Raw genomic sequence first — 15,549 nt, forward strand, 5'->3', positions numbered from 1 at the left:
CAAAGCTTCGCTTCATGCAGCTGAGACGCCGCAAAGGCCCCCCAGGAGCAGGGCCACCACCCCCTGCCGGCTCCATCCCCATGAAGGAAGCTTCCCTGCCCGCCCGGCTCCCGAGGACGGTTAACCGAGACTCGATTCACTGGTTCACCTCCGACATCCCTCGTATGCCCCCAGCCCCCAAACCTGCCAGGCCCCTTTCCTGCCCAACACTTCTAGGCCCAGCTGCACTATGCCCCACCGAGCGTTCCTCTCCGTGCTAATGCCAGGGGACAAACGCACCAGGCACAGGCAGCTTTCGACTGGTTTTATTCTATTACGGGGGGGGGAATGGTTCTCTCGTGTGCCAGGCAGCCGGCATCCGACAGCAGGCATCCTCTTTGCCACGTAGCCGGCATCAGGCGGTCACTTGAGCCGTGACACCTTCCACTTCCACCTGGGGCAGCTGTGAGTAGCAGGGGCTCTGCCCCCCGTCACCGGCCGGAGCTTGCCAGACCACACCGGAGTGGCTAGAAGATGCTCTGCTTGGCCAGCATGCGGTCTCATGCTCTCCGGCTTTTGGGTATGGCTGCTCCGAGGATGGTAAAAGAACCCACGTTCCACCTGCCCTTCTTCTTCTCCGCCCCGGAGCGCCGCGCTCTGCCTCCCTGAAACAGAGAAGCAGGAGCCATGGAGAGGTGGAGAAAAGGGGGGAATCTGGATCAGCGCATGCAGGGGTCTGACTTGGCCTTTGCACCGGGCTTTTTTTATTGCTGTAAAATAAAACGCGCTGAGGAGTGCCTGGCTGTGGGCTGAGTGTGGTATAAAACCTAGCGGCTCTCCCACCTAAACAGAGGCAGATCAAGGACTCCTGGGCCGCAGCAAGGGAGCAGGTCCCAGAATTGCTGGCTGTAGGCGCTGGAAGGACACCCCCAGCTGAACAGAACCCAGAGCAGCCCAGTTGGAATTGGTCCTGCCTAGGGCAGGGGGCTGGACTTGACGGCTTTCTGAGGTCTCCTCCAGCTCTAGGATTCTATGAGCTTGGAACGCAGGCGCCCTGGCTGCTAGGCCATAGCGCAGCCCGCTTGCCCATTCTCACCCCTCCTCTTTCACATTTCAAATGTGCAGGTCGTGGATCCAGGCCAACGCTGGAGCCTGTTCGAAGCCTGGGGCACTGCTTTCCTCAGGCACCACGGGCAAGTCACGTCGTTCCTGCTTGCCTCAGTTTCTCTACCGGTAAAAGAGCGGCATGGACCTATTTCACAGGCTTCGTTAATAGCCGTGAATCTCAGCATATGATAAATGACTTTACATTAGCAACGAGGAGCCCAAGGCTACGTCTACACTGGCATGATTTTCCAGAAATGCTATTAATGGAAAAGTTTTCCGTTAAAAGCATTTTCGGAAAAGCGTGTCTAGATTGGCAGGACGCTTTTCTGCAAAAACACTTTTTGTGGAAAAGCATCCGTGGCCAATCTAGACGTGCTTTTCCATAAAAAAGCCCCGATCACCATTTTCGCCATCGGGGCTTTTTTGCGGAAAACAAATCTCTGCTGTCTACACTGGCCCTTTTGCGCAAAAGTTTTTCGGAAAAAGACTTTTGCCCAAACGGGAGCAGCATAGTATTTATGCAAAAAGCACTGATTTCTTACATGAGATCGTCAGTGCTTTTGCGGAAATTCAAGCGGCCAGTGTAGACAGCTGGCAAGTTTTTCCGGAAAAGCAGTTGCTTTTCCGGAAAAAGTGGCCAGTCTAGACAGAGTCTAGACTGCAGGCTTCTTTGGGAAGAAGCTTTTCCGGAAGAGAGCGTCCACACTGCCAAAGCGCATCGAAAAGGCGATCTTCTTCAAAAGAGAGCATCCACACTGAATGGACGCTTTCTCGCATTTCAGCTGGGATTGCTATGGATGAAATGGCCACCGGGGCACCTGTGCTTTTTCTGTTTTCCTCTGCTTCTGAAAGAACTCCCTCTTCCCCATCCACACATGCCTTTTTGCGAAAGAGCTCTTCAGGAAAAGGCTTCTTCCTCTTAAAAAGAGGATTACGAATGTTGGAAAAATCCCTCCGTTGTTTTGATTTTCTTTCGAACGAACGCGATTGCAGTGTGGACGTAATTGAAGTTTTTTCAGAAAAACGGCCGTTTTTCCAAAAAAACCCTCTCTAGTGTAGACATACCCGGGGGCTGTGTCTACACTGGCGCCCTTTTCCGGAAAAGGGATGCTAATGAGACACTTCGGAATTGCAAATGCCGCGGGGGATTTAAATTTTCCCTGCGGCATTTGCATGAACATGGCTGCTGCTTTTTTCTGGCTCGGGGCTTTGCCAGAGAAAAGCGCCAGTCTAGACAGGGATCTTGCGGAAAATAACCCCCCGGGGCATTTGCAATTCCCAAGTGTCTCATTAGCATCCCTTTTCTGGAAAAGGGCGCCAATGTAGACACAGCCTTGGAGACCAACAGATATATTTGGGGTAAACTTTCGTGGGTAAACTTTTGTCAGGGGTGGGTGTTGAGCCATGAAAGCTTACCCCCACATAAATCGGTTAGTCTCTACCTTGCCAGGACCCCTGGTTGCTTTTGCAGATCCGGACTAACAGGATCTTTACATTGAAATATACCTTAGAAGCTGCTTGACCCTTAATGGCTTAATTAGCAACCCACTCAGCATGAAATGTTTGCACAGGAGATAAGACCGGAGCCAAGGGACTGCCTATTGATGGCTGAGATGTCTCCTGGTTTGCATCACCAGCTTTATCTGCCTCCTTCTTGCCTCCTGGTGGCTGGGCTGAACCAGAAGAGCCCTAGCAAAGACGAAACCGAGGTGAGGCCTGTGTTCGTATAGGGCTTTCCGTGGGTCTGGAGCGGCTGCACCAACAGCTCTATGCAATCCCCTGCCCCGACATTCTAGGGCGCCGGGTAGCCAGGGATCTCAAAGCTCTTTACAAACACACTCATCGGACTGGAAGGAACCTCAAGAGGTCAGCTAGTCAAAGCATTATTCAGCCCAACCCACAAGAATTCAGCTTCAACCCCCCCCCTGCGGTAGACAATTGATACAGGCGGCCCCTCCCTGGTCCGGCCCCATGGGTTCCTGAGTGGTCCCAAACCAGAGAGATTGCTGGATCAGGGGGGCCATTAGCCCCACTGTGAGCTCTGCCCCTGTCCAGCAGGGCTCACAGCCACTGCCTCCTCCGCACCTCCACAGCACCTTCCCACCGGCTGGGGCTCCCGGCTGCAGCTTCCCGGCCACCGCCCCCTATTCCCCATCTAGGGTTGCCAGGCGTCCTGTATTCACCTGGACAGTCTGGTATTTTTGGCTCCTGTCTGGTTAAAAAATTCAGAGACTCCTGGACACCTGAAATGTCCAGTATCCTCTGAATTTTTCCCCAGCCAGGAGGTGAAAATGCCGGGCACCTAGCAACCCTACAAACACTCAGTGCCTGGCCTCCCTCCCCTCAAGCCCCCCCTGGCTCCCAACACCCCCAGCCCCCCGACTCTACCCCCCATGCTTACCTGGTTCCCCAAGGCTGGATTTGGGGGCAGGGTAGAATTTTTTGAGTCCTTTTTTTTTTTGCTCAGCAAAACTTTGGTTTCCCCCCCTTCAACAGAATTTTTTCCCGTTTTTTGGGGGGGAACGGGGGGGATTCTGTATTTTTGTTTCAACCATCTGGCAACCCTACCCCCATCCTGACCAGGGCTCCCCTGCAGCTGATCGGGGCAGGAGCTTCCACTGCCCCCTTTGCAGCTGGTCTGGGGGCTTCCCGGCTGCTACCAGCCTCCTGGCACAGGCCTCGCTGCAGTCCAGCCGCCAGCTCTCCTGCAGCTGGGCTCCCAGCAGGCCCCGTTCCCAGCTGCCGGGACTCTCTGGCCAGCCACATCCATGGTCCTCGCTGGACCAGAGTCCCAGGTTTTGGAGGGGCCACCTGCATTGCCCCCTCCACCCGGCCGTAAACTGAGGCCCAGAGCGGTGACGCGGACCACGGTACCGCAGCCAGGCCGAGGTGGGAACAGAACCCACGCAGCCAGACTCCTTCTCCCCTTGTCTTTAGCACCGGGCAGTGCCTAGCAAGAGGAGCGCGCTGGGCTCGGTGCAGCGCGGGTGCAGGCCTGGCGCTGCCCCCAGGGGAGAAGCAGCCTGTGGGGGCCACCTCTGGGGCAGGCGGGCCAGCCGGGCGGCAGCAGCCCCCGTGCTCCAGAGCTCGGTCTGGGAAGAAGGGAGCACGTCTGACAACAGATCCCGACTTCCGCCCAGCGAGAGCCCCCCCGCCTCTGTGCGAGGAGCCCGGTGCTCGTTCCCTGTGGGCGCAGGCGCAGAGGGCCACGCTGCTGTCACCCACACCCCTGCTGGGGGGGGGCCTGCCCCATGGAGCGGCACCCACACCACTTAGAGAAAGAATGAGTTTGCTCTGCAGCCTTAGCTGAGAGCCAGCTGCCTTTGAGATTCTCCTGCACTAAGCCAGTGCTTTTCCAACCACGGCTCGCAGCCCAGCACTGGAGTGGGGGGGATGGCAGGCCCTGGGGCTCGTGGCTGCAGGGGGAGCAGGTGAGCAGCAGGGGGGCTAAGGCAGCTCCCTGCCTGTCCTGGCATCACAGACTGTGCTGCGCCCCAGAAGCAGCTGGCAGCAGGCCTGGCTCCGGGGGAAGAGGAGGGAGCAGCGCACAGGGCTCCGCGTACTGTCCTGCCCCAAACACTAGCTCTGTCTTCCCACCGTCTGGGAACCTGCCGTCGGCTGCTTCCGGGGCACAGCCTGGTCTGTGGGGCCAGGAGAGGCAGGAAGCTGCCTTAGCCCCCCGCTACACCACTACCTGGGAGGCTCAAGGTATGTCCGCCCTGCCCCCCCTAAAGCCGGAGCCCCCTCCTGCACCCCAAAGCTCCCCTCCTCAGCCCCCAGCCTGCACTCCAGTCAAATGCTGTTGGGTTGCGGCACCCACGATTTTCTTCAACTGGGTCAGGAGGAAACGAGTTTGAGAACCGCTGCCCTGCGCTCCGGAGGTCCCAGGTTCGATTGTGCCCATCGGCGTTCCGCTGTGCAACCCAGGCCTCCTCCCCGAGGTGGGGGGGAAAGGTTCACGAGCGTTTCACAATAGCCCTTCGCAGACAGGAGCCATGTAGCCGCCTGACCGCCCCGAGGCAAGCCCCAGTCGTTCTCCCTGTTGTATAGAGGGGGAAACTGAGGCACCGAGCGGCACAGTGACTGACCCACGGTCACAGAGCAAGACAGTGCAGAGCCAGGAACTCAGCCCCCCCCCCATCCCCAGCAAGGACAGGAGCAGGGAATGAACCCAGGCACCTTTCTCCAAGCTCACTTGTTCGTCAGCGAGGATCTGAGCCTGGGTGGCCCCGTCCTGCACCTCCAAAGGAAGGAGAGACCCGATGCAAACAGCGAGCCCTCCTGCAGAACATACCCTCGGCTGGGGCTGGAATTCATTCTCCTGGAGCATCGCCTTGGCCCGTGGTCCGGCTGCGCCCAGATCCAGCAACTCCTGCGGGCCAGGCCCGGCCCAGGTGGCTGCCACCAGCACCGCAAAAGCCAACAGAACCAGCAGGCTTCTCTGCATGTTGTAGGTCTCCCCGTGGGGAAGGCACAGGCTCTCGGCTTGCGATCTCAGCTGGTCTGGGAGACAACAGGCGGCTCTTCTGCTGGCTGTAACCGGGTGGGGGGTTGTTTGCACAGAGGGGTCTAGCTGAAAGGATTTCTTCACACGCAATCTCTCACGAACGCCTCCCCGCCAGGCTCCGTCTGACCCATCCGCCTGCACGAGGTGCATTGGGCAATGTGAAACACAAAGCAAGACCAAGACCTTCACCCCTGAGGTCTGGCAGATTATCTTCCGGGGGTGGGTAATGCTTAGCAGGCACAGGAGGCTGGAGAGAGGACACAGATTTGCAGAGGCACCTGGCGGGTGGCGTTGTGATGAGGGGCATGTGAAATCATCCGTCGTGCTGACGCACCCACTGCCCCTCTAGCACCCGTTGGGCTAAAACAACCCGGCGGAATCAGAGCTCCTGGCGTCGCGGGTTCTCTTGCCTTGGCGCGGCGGGACAGGGTGGGACACACACGAGGAAGCGAAGGCGGCAACCGCCGGCCAGAGGAGAAGGCCTCGCAGGCCTCCCCCGTGCAGCGCACAGACTGGACTCTGCTTAGCACGCTCAGTACCGAGTCTCCGGGGCTTCTGGCCCCAATTACGCCAGAGTCTGTACAGAGAAGCGGGAGGGAAGGAGGAAGCCTTTTGCTGGCTTCAGAACCAGGCCCTGATGTGCAGGTGTCCCAGGACATGGTGTCAGAGGCTGGAGAGGGATGGCAGGAGACAAATCGCTTGATCGTTGTCTTCGGTCCACCCTCTCTGGGGCACCTGGTGCTGGCCACTGTCGGCAGACAGGATACTGGGCTGGATGGACCTTTGGTCTGACCCAGTACGGCCGTTCTTATGACTTGAACAAAGGTCAAAAAGGAGCGAGATCAATGCCTGGAAGATAGGGCGCTCGGTGGTGTCCCTGCCTCTGTTTGTCGACAGGGGAGGGATCACGGGATGATTCCCTGTCCGGTTCACTCCCTGTGGAGCACCCGGTATTAGCCACCATCGGCAGACAGGACTCGAGGCTAGACGGAGATTTGGTCTGGCCCAAAACGGCCGTTCTTCGGGTCTCTACCAGTCCCCTTCTCCCAAGCGTGCAGGCCCCCAACTGATTTTTCTGTGGGTCAGCAGCCCCCCACCCACAAAAGGTTCCCCACCCCCGAGTTAAACCCCGAGCGTGTGGGCGAGCCCCACCAGCCGGACCCCTGGGAGAGAAGGCTCCGTGGCCCCTCAGAGCCCTCTCCATCTCGCACGGCTGCCGACCTTCCTTTTTCTGACTGGGTGCTGCACACCCCACCTGCGCCAGGCCTGAGGCCCTGCCTCTTCCCCCGAAGCCCCCCCTCGCTCCGCCTGCCCCCCTCCCCTCAGCACCCCCTGCTGTCCCACAGCTGCTTGGGGGGTTTTGCTGAAGGGCTGCGCCCACGTCTCCAGCCCACGGCAGGCAGTCCCGCCGTCCCTGCGCCTCCATCGCTCCAGCCTTGCCGCCGGTCCCGCTGCACCCCGGGGAAGGCTCCACTTCACCCCTCCCAGGGTGAGACACCTTCCCCTCATGTCCAGCCTAAGCGGATGGCCAGTTCGCAGCCGTTGGCTCTTGCGCCCACGCCTCAGGGGGGCCGTTTGGGGGTGACCCTGCCCCCAAAATAGAGTCAAGGGGGGGCACATGGGTATGAGCTCATATACCGCTGCCCCCGCCCTGCGGCAGCCGCCTTGCGGGTCCCGGGGTTGGTCGTGCTCCCTTTGTGTGTTGTGGGCCAGGGGCGGGCAGGGGCAGGCTAGGGCAGGGGGAGGAGGCAGGGGGCAAGGAAGGGGTGGGCTGGGGAGGAGATGGAGCCGCAGGGAAGGGGCATGGGATGGGGATAGGGTCAGCAAGAGCCCAGGGTGGGGTGTCCCTGGGCAGCAGCTGGGCCTCCTGTTACATGGATCGATCGAACCCCCAGCCTGGGAAGCCTCCCCTCCCCTCGCCACCCCAATGAGCCCCAACCACCTGGGACCCCGCCCAAGGAACCCCACTGCCCCTGCACCCCCCCCCGAGCATCCCCCCACCTTCCCTTGGTCCCCCCTGCAGAGTCCTGCACCTGGGGCCCCGCCACCGATCTCCTGTGCCTCCAGGTCCCCCTCTGAGCCAGACTGCCCCATGGAGCCCTCTTCCTCGCCCCCCACCCTGCACTTGCCTCCGGCTGCAGGCTGCCCTGGAGGGGGGAGGAGGGGCAGGGAAGAGCCACAGGGACACAGTTTAAAATGGGCCCCTACAGCACTCAGCTGCCTGGCCCCTGGGGCTGAGGACTTCACCCCCCCCCCCTTTGAACCGCACCCCTGGCTACGGTGCAGCAGGCTCAGACATCTCCTGGCAGCCCTGCCCAATGCAGCCGCCCCCTCCGCCTTCAGCCTGCTGCCCGCTGGGGACGGGGCCGCCTGCTCTCGCCAGGGCCTGGCCCCAATGTGTGTGGGGGCCCCACTGGGGTCAGAGGACGGGCGTGGGGGGGCGGTTCCAAGAGCGAGGGGCTGAGGGGGAAGGAGGCGCAGTGGGGCAGGAGGGGCCCCGTGCAGCCCAGCGCCAGGCAGTGTTTAGAGTGGGGGGGGCCCTGGAGATGGGGGGACGGAGTGAGAGCAGAGCCCCCCCGGCTTCTAGGGAGTGACCAGAGCTCCTGCCTGGGGGCACGGCCGCCGCCTGGAGCGTCCCAGACCCCATGGGAGCGTCTCCTCCCAGGGTTTAGACCCCTCTGCCTGGGAGCCAGCGAGAGCCGGGGGCGCCGCTCAGGGCCTGCGAGAGCAGAAATCGCAGATGAACAGGGCCAGCGGCAGGGAAGCTGAGGCCGGGGATGGATGGGGCCCCCGGCTTGCCTGGATCTGGCCCCCGCGGTTCAGGGGTCTCCCCCAACATTGAGGAGCCTGCGCTGGTGCTCCACATACCCCCCACTGCCCCGGGAGCTCACAAAATCTACTAGGGGGAGGCCCCCCAGGCTGTGATGTGGGGAACGGGAGGAGGGTCTTTCCGCGGCTCAGTCGGGCCCACCTCCGTGAGGGGAGGGCTGTTTTGCTTCTCACGCGTGTGAGATTTTTCTGGGGGTCAGCGGCCCCCGGACCTAAAAGCGGGTCCGTCCCCCCTGCGCCAGGCACAGCGCTGCTGTCGAGATACACCCCGGCCAGGTGCCCGGCTCAGAGCTCACTGCTTTTATTGGTGCAAACACACGGGACGGTCCAGCGGCATCGCCCGGCGGAGGGAAGGTGCCGTCCTCACATCGCCCGGCTCAGTCCTGTGCTCTGCCGGCGCCGCTCCGGTGAGGCCGGGGGCACCTGCTCCTGCAGCCCGCAGCAGGCTCGCTCCTGCCGAAAGCCCAGCAGCGCCCGGGGACCAGCCAGGGCCAAGGGAGGGGCGGTGGGGTCCCTGCCCCGGCAGAGACGTGGGTTCAGCCTCGGCGGGGGAAAGGCAGGGCGACGCCGACGACCGAGGTCCAGCCTGCCCACCACGGCTTGTGCTTCCGTCTGCGCTTGGGCCGCAGGGTCCGTCTCACTCGCGCTCCCTGAAACACAGGCACAGAGCTGGGGCCGGAGCAGCGGGACGGCACCAGCCCTCTCCCTGGCTGCCCGCTCCAGGCGGAGACCCCGGGGAGGGTCCCCACCCAGCCAGGCTCCTGCCCCTCCCCACGAGAGGGGTCGGCCCTGTCTGGGTGGCAGTGGGGGGCAACGTGGGGCTGGCCCCTTGCTGCAGGAAGAGGCGCGGGGCCAGTTCCTCGCTACGGCAACGGCTCACTGGCTGAGCAGGTGGGGAGGCGCCGCAGGGACTGAGAGTGGGGTGACACCTGCCGCACGCCCAGCAGGGGGCGCTCTGCAGCCGGGACGTTTCTCGCTCCCCTAGGCAGGGGCTGGGCAGGTTCCCCCTCCTTGCTCTCCCCTTGCCTCCTGCCCCTCCCGCTCAGCCCCGACTCCCAGCCCCTTTGCCCAGAGCTAGTGAGCAACTGGTGGCTAATTCACCAGCTTCCCCCGCCCCGGCTACAGCTGCCCCCTCAAGGGGGGGGAGAAGGCTGCGGGCAGGGGCTGCCCCCCATACAGCAGGTCTGGGCAGGGTCATTCCCGGGGAGGCCGGGGGGCCCCGGCGGTGTCATTCCCCAGAGAGGAACAGGGGAGGGAGGGTCCCTAGCCTGGATCCTGCCAGAGCACCCGTGTATCTGATCCCACCCCGCCTGGATCCCCATGACGGGGCACCAGGACAGAGCCCCCCTGCTGAGCCGGGCTCAGGGGCAGGACTCACCATCGGCTGCAGTCGGGCACCATCCGCCTGGGCCGATGCCACTGCACCAGGATCCTTCACGTCCAGCGGCTGCTGCAGGACGGGCCCAGCCAGGGCAGCCCCGGCCAGCGCCAGAACCAGCAGCAGCGCCAGCCCCCGACGCCTCATCGTCCTCCCAGGCCGCCTCTCCTCGGGGGACTCTCCCACCTGCGCCCCTGGCAGAGGGATCTCGGCCGCCAGTGGGGCTGGGGATTGTGCGAGCGGGATTTTGACCAGCCCTTCTCTGCTCAGTCTCCTCCCTCGCCCAGGAAACAGGAAGGGCCGTGGTGCAAGATGCTGAAATCTCCTCGGTTTCCTCATCACGCAGAACCCTGCCCGGAGCAATAGTTACCGGCACTGAGCCAGACCCCAGCCAGGAACCGTCCTCTGGGGCGTTTGTGCATCGCACAGGAGGGACACAAAGGGGCCACAGTCAGACCCTCGTGGCACTTGGGGCCCTGCCTTTCCAACTGGCCTGTGTCCAGAGATGTACAACAATTGTTTAAGAATGCAGAGCCTGCAGCACAGCCAGGTGACCAGGAGCGGGGCTGGCAGCCAGGAGCCAGTGCACATCGGGAGCCGGCTTATATGCTGGCTCCCAGCAGGCACCGGCTTCCAGCCCTGCTCTTGGGGAGCCGGCTTCACTGAGGGCTCTGCAGTACTCCAGAGCCCACAGCATGGGGTGACAGCCAGCTCCCCAGGAGCACAGCCGGCAGCGCCTGTAGCCCCACTCCTGGGGAGCCAGCATGTAACCATCACCGAAACCAATAAGCTTAGGCTTACTGGCTAACCATTTCAACAGTTGAGCTTTTACACCCTAGGAAAAAAAAATGGGGACAACCTTTAAGATGCAGCTTGAGACTGGGACACGGGCCTTTTATACCCACACCACCCGCCCAAGCATGGCTAAACTCAAGTGACTAGAAGTTACCAGCAGGTGGATGGATGACTGTGAGACCGTCTAAGGCTGTGGTTCTCAACTGGTGGTCCATGGTGACTTTTTCGGGGGTCCACGGGAACATCGTCCAAAGTCACACGGCGTGAGCAGGCACTGCCATGAGGCTGTTTTACGCCGTGTTCACAAGCACGCGGTGCGTCATCCTAGGACACAACCATGTTGTGTTGCTGCTAACTTCCGTCTGAGGCTCTGAGCGTCAGCATAGCTGCCGCCAGCGTGCTGAGCAGTTGCTGTGTCGTTCGTCCTGTGCTACATGTGCTGGAGGTGGTCCACGAACATTTTTTGATTGGCCTGGTGGTCCATGGACTAAAACGAGTTGAGAACCACTGATCTAAGGGAACCAAGTTGAGGAAGGAAGGGCACAGTCCAGTTTCCCTAAGAACAAACGGCCTTATCCCAATGACACTCTGGTTAATTCTGTTGGCCAGGTGTCACCGGGTAGCGCTATCACACAGTCTGTGCAAGCAAGTTTTCAGCCTTAGGAAGACAGCTGTGTGTGGGTTTAATGCCATGCTAGGCTTTGGTATTAAAGGAGCAGCAGGAGAGTTTGCTCTCTGGATGCTGATTAGCGTCAACTCTGAGGCTATGTCTACACTCGTGGCTTCTTGCACAAGTAATATGCAAATGAGGCTAAGCGTGGAATATCGCTGAGCCTCATTTGCATACCTAATGAGCCACCATTTTTTTCAGAAGAGGCTCTTGCGCAAGGAACGTCTACACTGCCCCTTCTTGCGCAAGAAAAACCCTCTTGCACAATGCCGTTCTTCCTGAAAAGTAATAGGTGTAACAGCATTGCGCAAGAGGGTTTTTCTTGCGCAAGAAGGGGTAGTGTAGACAGCTCCTTCTTGCGCAAGAGCCTCTTCTGAAAAAAATGGTGGCTCATTAGGTATGCAAATGAGGCTCGGTGATATTCCACGCTTAGCCTCATTTGCATATTACTTGCGCAAGAAGCCGCGAGTGTAGACATAGCCTCAGAGTAGAGTTGCTCCCCAAGCACCAGGCTGAAATTCTGGGAGAAGGGATTGCTCTACAGGCTCTTTGGCCAGTTCCTTTCTCATTCCATGACTGGTGCATGTGTGTCACACTTAGAATATATCCAAATTGTTACTGTTTTTTTCAGTGGGAAGCCAACCTGCAAGGCCCCAGACAGGTGCTACCGCTCCACCCTGATGTCAGCAGGGGCAAAAGTCCTTTGAGATCCCTGTATTAAAGGCCCCAAGAAATGCCTCAGTGTTTTACAAATTCAACCCTCAAAACAACAGCAAGGCGGGTGACATCTCCCAGTATGGAACCGGCCCCTGTGCTGAGCATCAGGGGGCTGGTTCCAGCCAGGATGCAAAGAGGAAGTTACTCACATTGTGCAGTAACGATGGTCGTTCGAGATGTGTCTCCCTATAGGTGTGCTACTGTAGTGACTCCCATGCAATATTCTCCACTGGAGGCTGGGACTTCGGAGTGGAGTCTGTCACTACATGGAGACCTATCAAGTTGAAGTTGGCATTGGGGGCCAAATCTTTGGTGATCGTATATCATTATTTGACGTCATTATTCCCCTTTATTCGGCTTTGGTGAGGCCACATCTGGAGTATTGTGTCCAGTTCTGGGCCCCCCACTACAGAAAGGATGTGGACACATTGGAGAGGGTCCAGCGGAGGGTGATGAAAATGATTCGGGGGTGGAGCACATGACCTATGAGGAGAGGCTGAGGGAGTTGGGTCTGTTTAGTCTGCAGAAGCAAAGAGCGAGGGGGGATTTGAGAGCAGCCTTCAACTTCCTGAAGGGAGGTTCCAAAGAGGATGGACAGAGGCTGTTTTCAGTAGTGACAGATGGCAGAACAAGGAGCAATGGTCTCAAGTTGTGGTGGGAGAGGTCCAGGTTGGATATTAGGAAAAACTATTTCCCTAGGTGGGTGGTGAAGCACTGGAATGGGTTCCCTAGGGAAGTAGTGGAGTCTCCATCCCTAGAGGTGTTTAAGTCTCGGCTTGACAAAGCCCTGGCCGGGTTGATTTAGTTGGGATTGGTCCTGCCTAGGGCAGGGGGCTGGATTTGATGACCTTCTGAGGTCTCTTCCAGCTCTATGGTTCTATGATAATATTCTGAGTGCGCACGGGTAGAGGCCCAAGTCGCTGCTCTACAAATTACTGAATCTCAGAGGGGTCACCGTGTTAGTCCTTAACTTTAAAAACAAGCGGTCCTGTGGCACTTTAGAGACTAACCAAAATGTATGGAATCATGCGGGTTCACAGGCAAAACCCACTTCCTCAGATGAATTGGAGTGGAAATAACAGAAACCAAGAGAGAGAGAGAGAGAGAGAACAGCAGAAATGCCTGTCAATTGTAGGACCCATGTTAATGAGGCTAATTAAGTGGGCTGGATGTGTCCCATACATAGCTTCTGATGTGGAAATGCAGATATTAAAGGTGGTAGAAATTGGCTTTGTAATGTGCCAACCAGTTAATGTCTTTCTTCAAGCCCAGGATAATGGTGTCAAATCTGTGGATGAATTCCAGTAATGCAGAATCTTGCTAATTAGTTAGTGAAATTCCTTTGTAGTAGAATGGCTACTTTTAAATCCACGATTGAGTGAACAAGCATGTTAGTATCAGAGGGGTAGCCGTGTTAGTCTGAATCTGCAAATGCGGCGAGGAGTCCTGTGGCACCTTATAGACTAACTGAAGTGTAGGAGTATAAGCTTTCGTGGGCAAAGACCCACTTCGTCAGATGCATGTAGTGGAAATTTCCAGAGGCAGGAATAAATATGCAGGCCAGGATCAGGCTAGAGATGGATTAAATCAGGGAGGATGAAGCCCACTTCTAGCAGCTGATCTGGAGGTATTAAAGGCGTCAAGAAGCTACTAGAAGTGGGCCTCATCCTCCCTGATTGGATCCACCTCGTCATCTCTAGCCTGATTCTGGCCTGCATATTTATACCTGCCTCTGGAAATTTCCACTACATGCATCTGACGAAGTGGGTCTTTGCCCACGAAAGCTTATGCTCCAACACTTCAGTTAGTCTATAAGGTGCCACAGGACTCCTCGCCCCTCAAGCATGTTAGGAATATCTGTAAGGAATGTGACCAAAGTGGAAATTGACCTCATGAAGTTCATATGCACTCTGGACAGCAGCGCATTGTGCCCTTGATAATGATTAATGCAACCAGAAACCCATCAGGATAGTCTTCGAAGCAGTATCACAGAGCTTTGGGATCTTTCTGCGAATAAGAGGAAGAGTTTAGGGGGATCTCCTAACATCCTTAGTCCTCTCCAAGTAGCAAGCTAATGTTCTTCTAACACGTAGCATATGCAGAACCATTCTCCTGTTGTCACAAAGTGTGTTCGGGAGAAAACAGGCAGCTAGATCTGTTGATTCATATGGAAAATGCAGAGGCAGTAGGGAGAAACTTGAGCTATGACCCTACAGATACTTAAAAAGGGGACTTGAGCATTACTCGTACATGTATCTTCAAGGATGCATGTACGAGAAAACAAGTTGCCATGGACTCAAAGGGAGGCCTAGTCAAAGTCCTGACATCCCAGACAGTAGCGGCTGGTGTCACAGGTGGGAAGATTCCCAGCACCCTTAAGGAATCTATGCATCAGCAGATGAGCAAACCGAGTATTTGTTTACCTCAGTATTTCTCAAACTATGGGTCACGACGCCCACATGGGTTGTGAGCAACTTAGAAGGGGGGTCGCAGCTGGATTTGGTTTTTCACTTGCAACCCCTCTCCCCCGGGCTGCGAAGAGCGGCAGGGCGGTGGAAGGCAGCCGCTGGCAAGCCACGCAGCGTGGTCGGAGCCACGGGACTCCAGGAGTGGGGCTCAGCTGCAGCAGGAGGCGGGAGAGTGAGGCCGGTGCAGGAGCGGATGCATGAGGGGCCGGCCGGGACACGGTTGCCGGGCGATCGAATGCTGGGAGAGGGCGGGGTCCCTCAGGCAGCGGGCTGGGGGATTGGGTCGGGGCAGAGGACCCGGAGGTAAATAAGGGCACGTGGGGTTCAGAGGAGACATGGGAGAGGAGTGGAGGACGGAGGAGAGGAGAGAGAGAAGGAACCAAAGGGACGCGGAGTGGAAAAGAGGCACAGAGGAGAAAGAGAAGGGGGAAGGAGCCTGCAGGGGGGAAGGGCATTGAGGACCGCAAACGCCTTGAAGGAACCCCAGGAGGGCAAGGAGTCTGGTGAGAAGGGGGGAGGAAGAGACCCAGGGCAGTGGGGGGAGGGGTGACACAAATTCATTTAACATGGACTCGTGAAGTCATTCTGCCGCTCTACTCTGCACTAGTTAGGCCTCAGCTGGAGTACTGTGTCCAGTTCTGGGCGCCACATTTCAAGAAAGATGTGGAGAAATTGGAAAGGGTACAGAGAAGAGCGACAAGAATGATTAAAGGTTTAGAGAACATGGCCTATGAAGCCAGGCTTCATGAACTGGGCTTGTTTAGTTTGGAAAAAAGAAGATTAAGGGGGGACATGATAGCGGTTTTCAAATATCTAAAAGGGTGTCACAAGGAGGAAGAAGAAAATTTGTTCCTCTTGGTTTCTGAGGACAGGACAAGGAGTAATGGGCTTAAACTGCAGCAAGGGAGGTTTAGATTGGACATTAGGAAAAAATTCCTAACTGTCAGGGTGGTCAAATATTGGAATAAATTGCCAAGGGAGGTGGTGGAATCTCCCTCTCTGGAGATATTTAAGAACAGGTTAGATAGACATCTGTCAGGGATGGAGTAGACGGAGCTTGGTCCTGCCTTGAGGGCGGGGGGCTGGACTCGATGACCTC

General features: G+C 58.1%; 1 long non-coding RNA gene across 1 annotated transcript; it reads right to left on the bottom strand.

Annotated features, from left to right (window-relative positions):
* Nucleotides 1-289: 289 nt before the first annotated feature.
* LOC149525468 (uncharacterized) lies at nucleotides 290-6,707 on the bottom strand. The gene is made up of 2 exons (XR_016348988.1): nucleotides 5,381-6,707; nucleotides 290-644 (listed from the first exon to the last, which is right to left on the bottom strand). It is a non-coding gene; the product is annotated as an uncharacterized LOC149525468 (long non-coding RNA).
* Between the last annotated feature and the right edge of the window lie 8,842 nt (nucleotides 6,708-15,549).

This window comes from Pelodiscus sinensis, chromosome 2 (genome assembly GCF_052426305.1).
Source record: "Pelodiscus sinensis isolate ZL-2025 chromosome 2, ASM5242630v1, whole genome shotgun sequence".
NCBI classification, from domain to species: Eukaryota; Metazoa; Chordata; order Testudines; family Trionychidae; genus Pelodiscus; species Pelodiscus sinensis.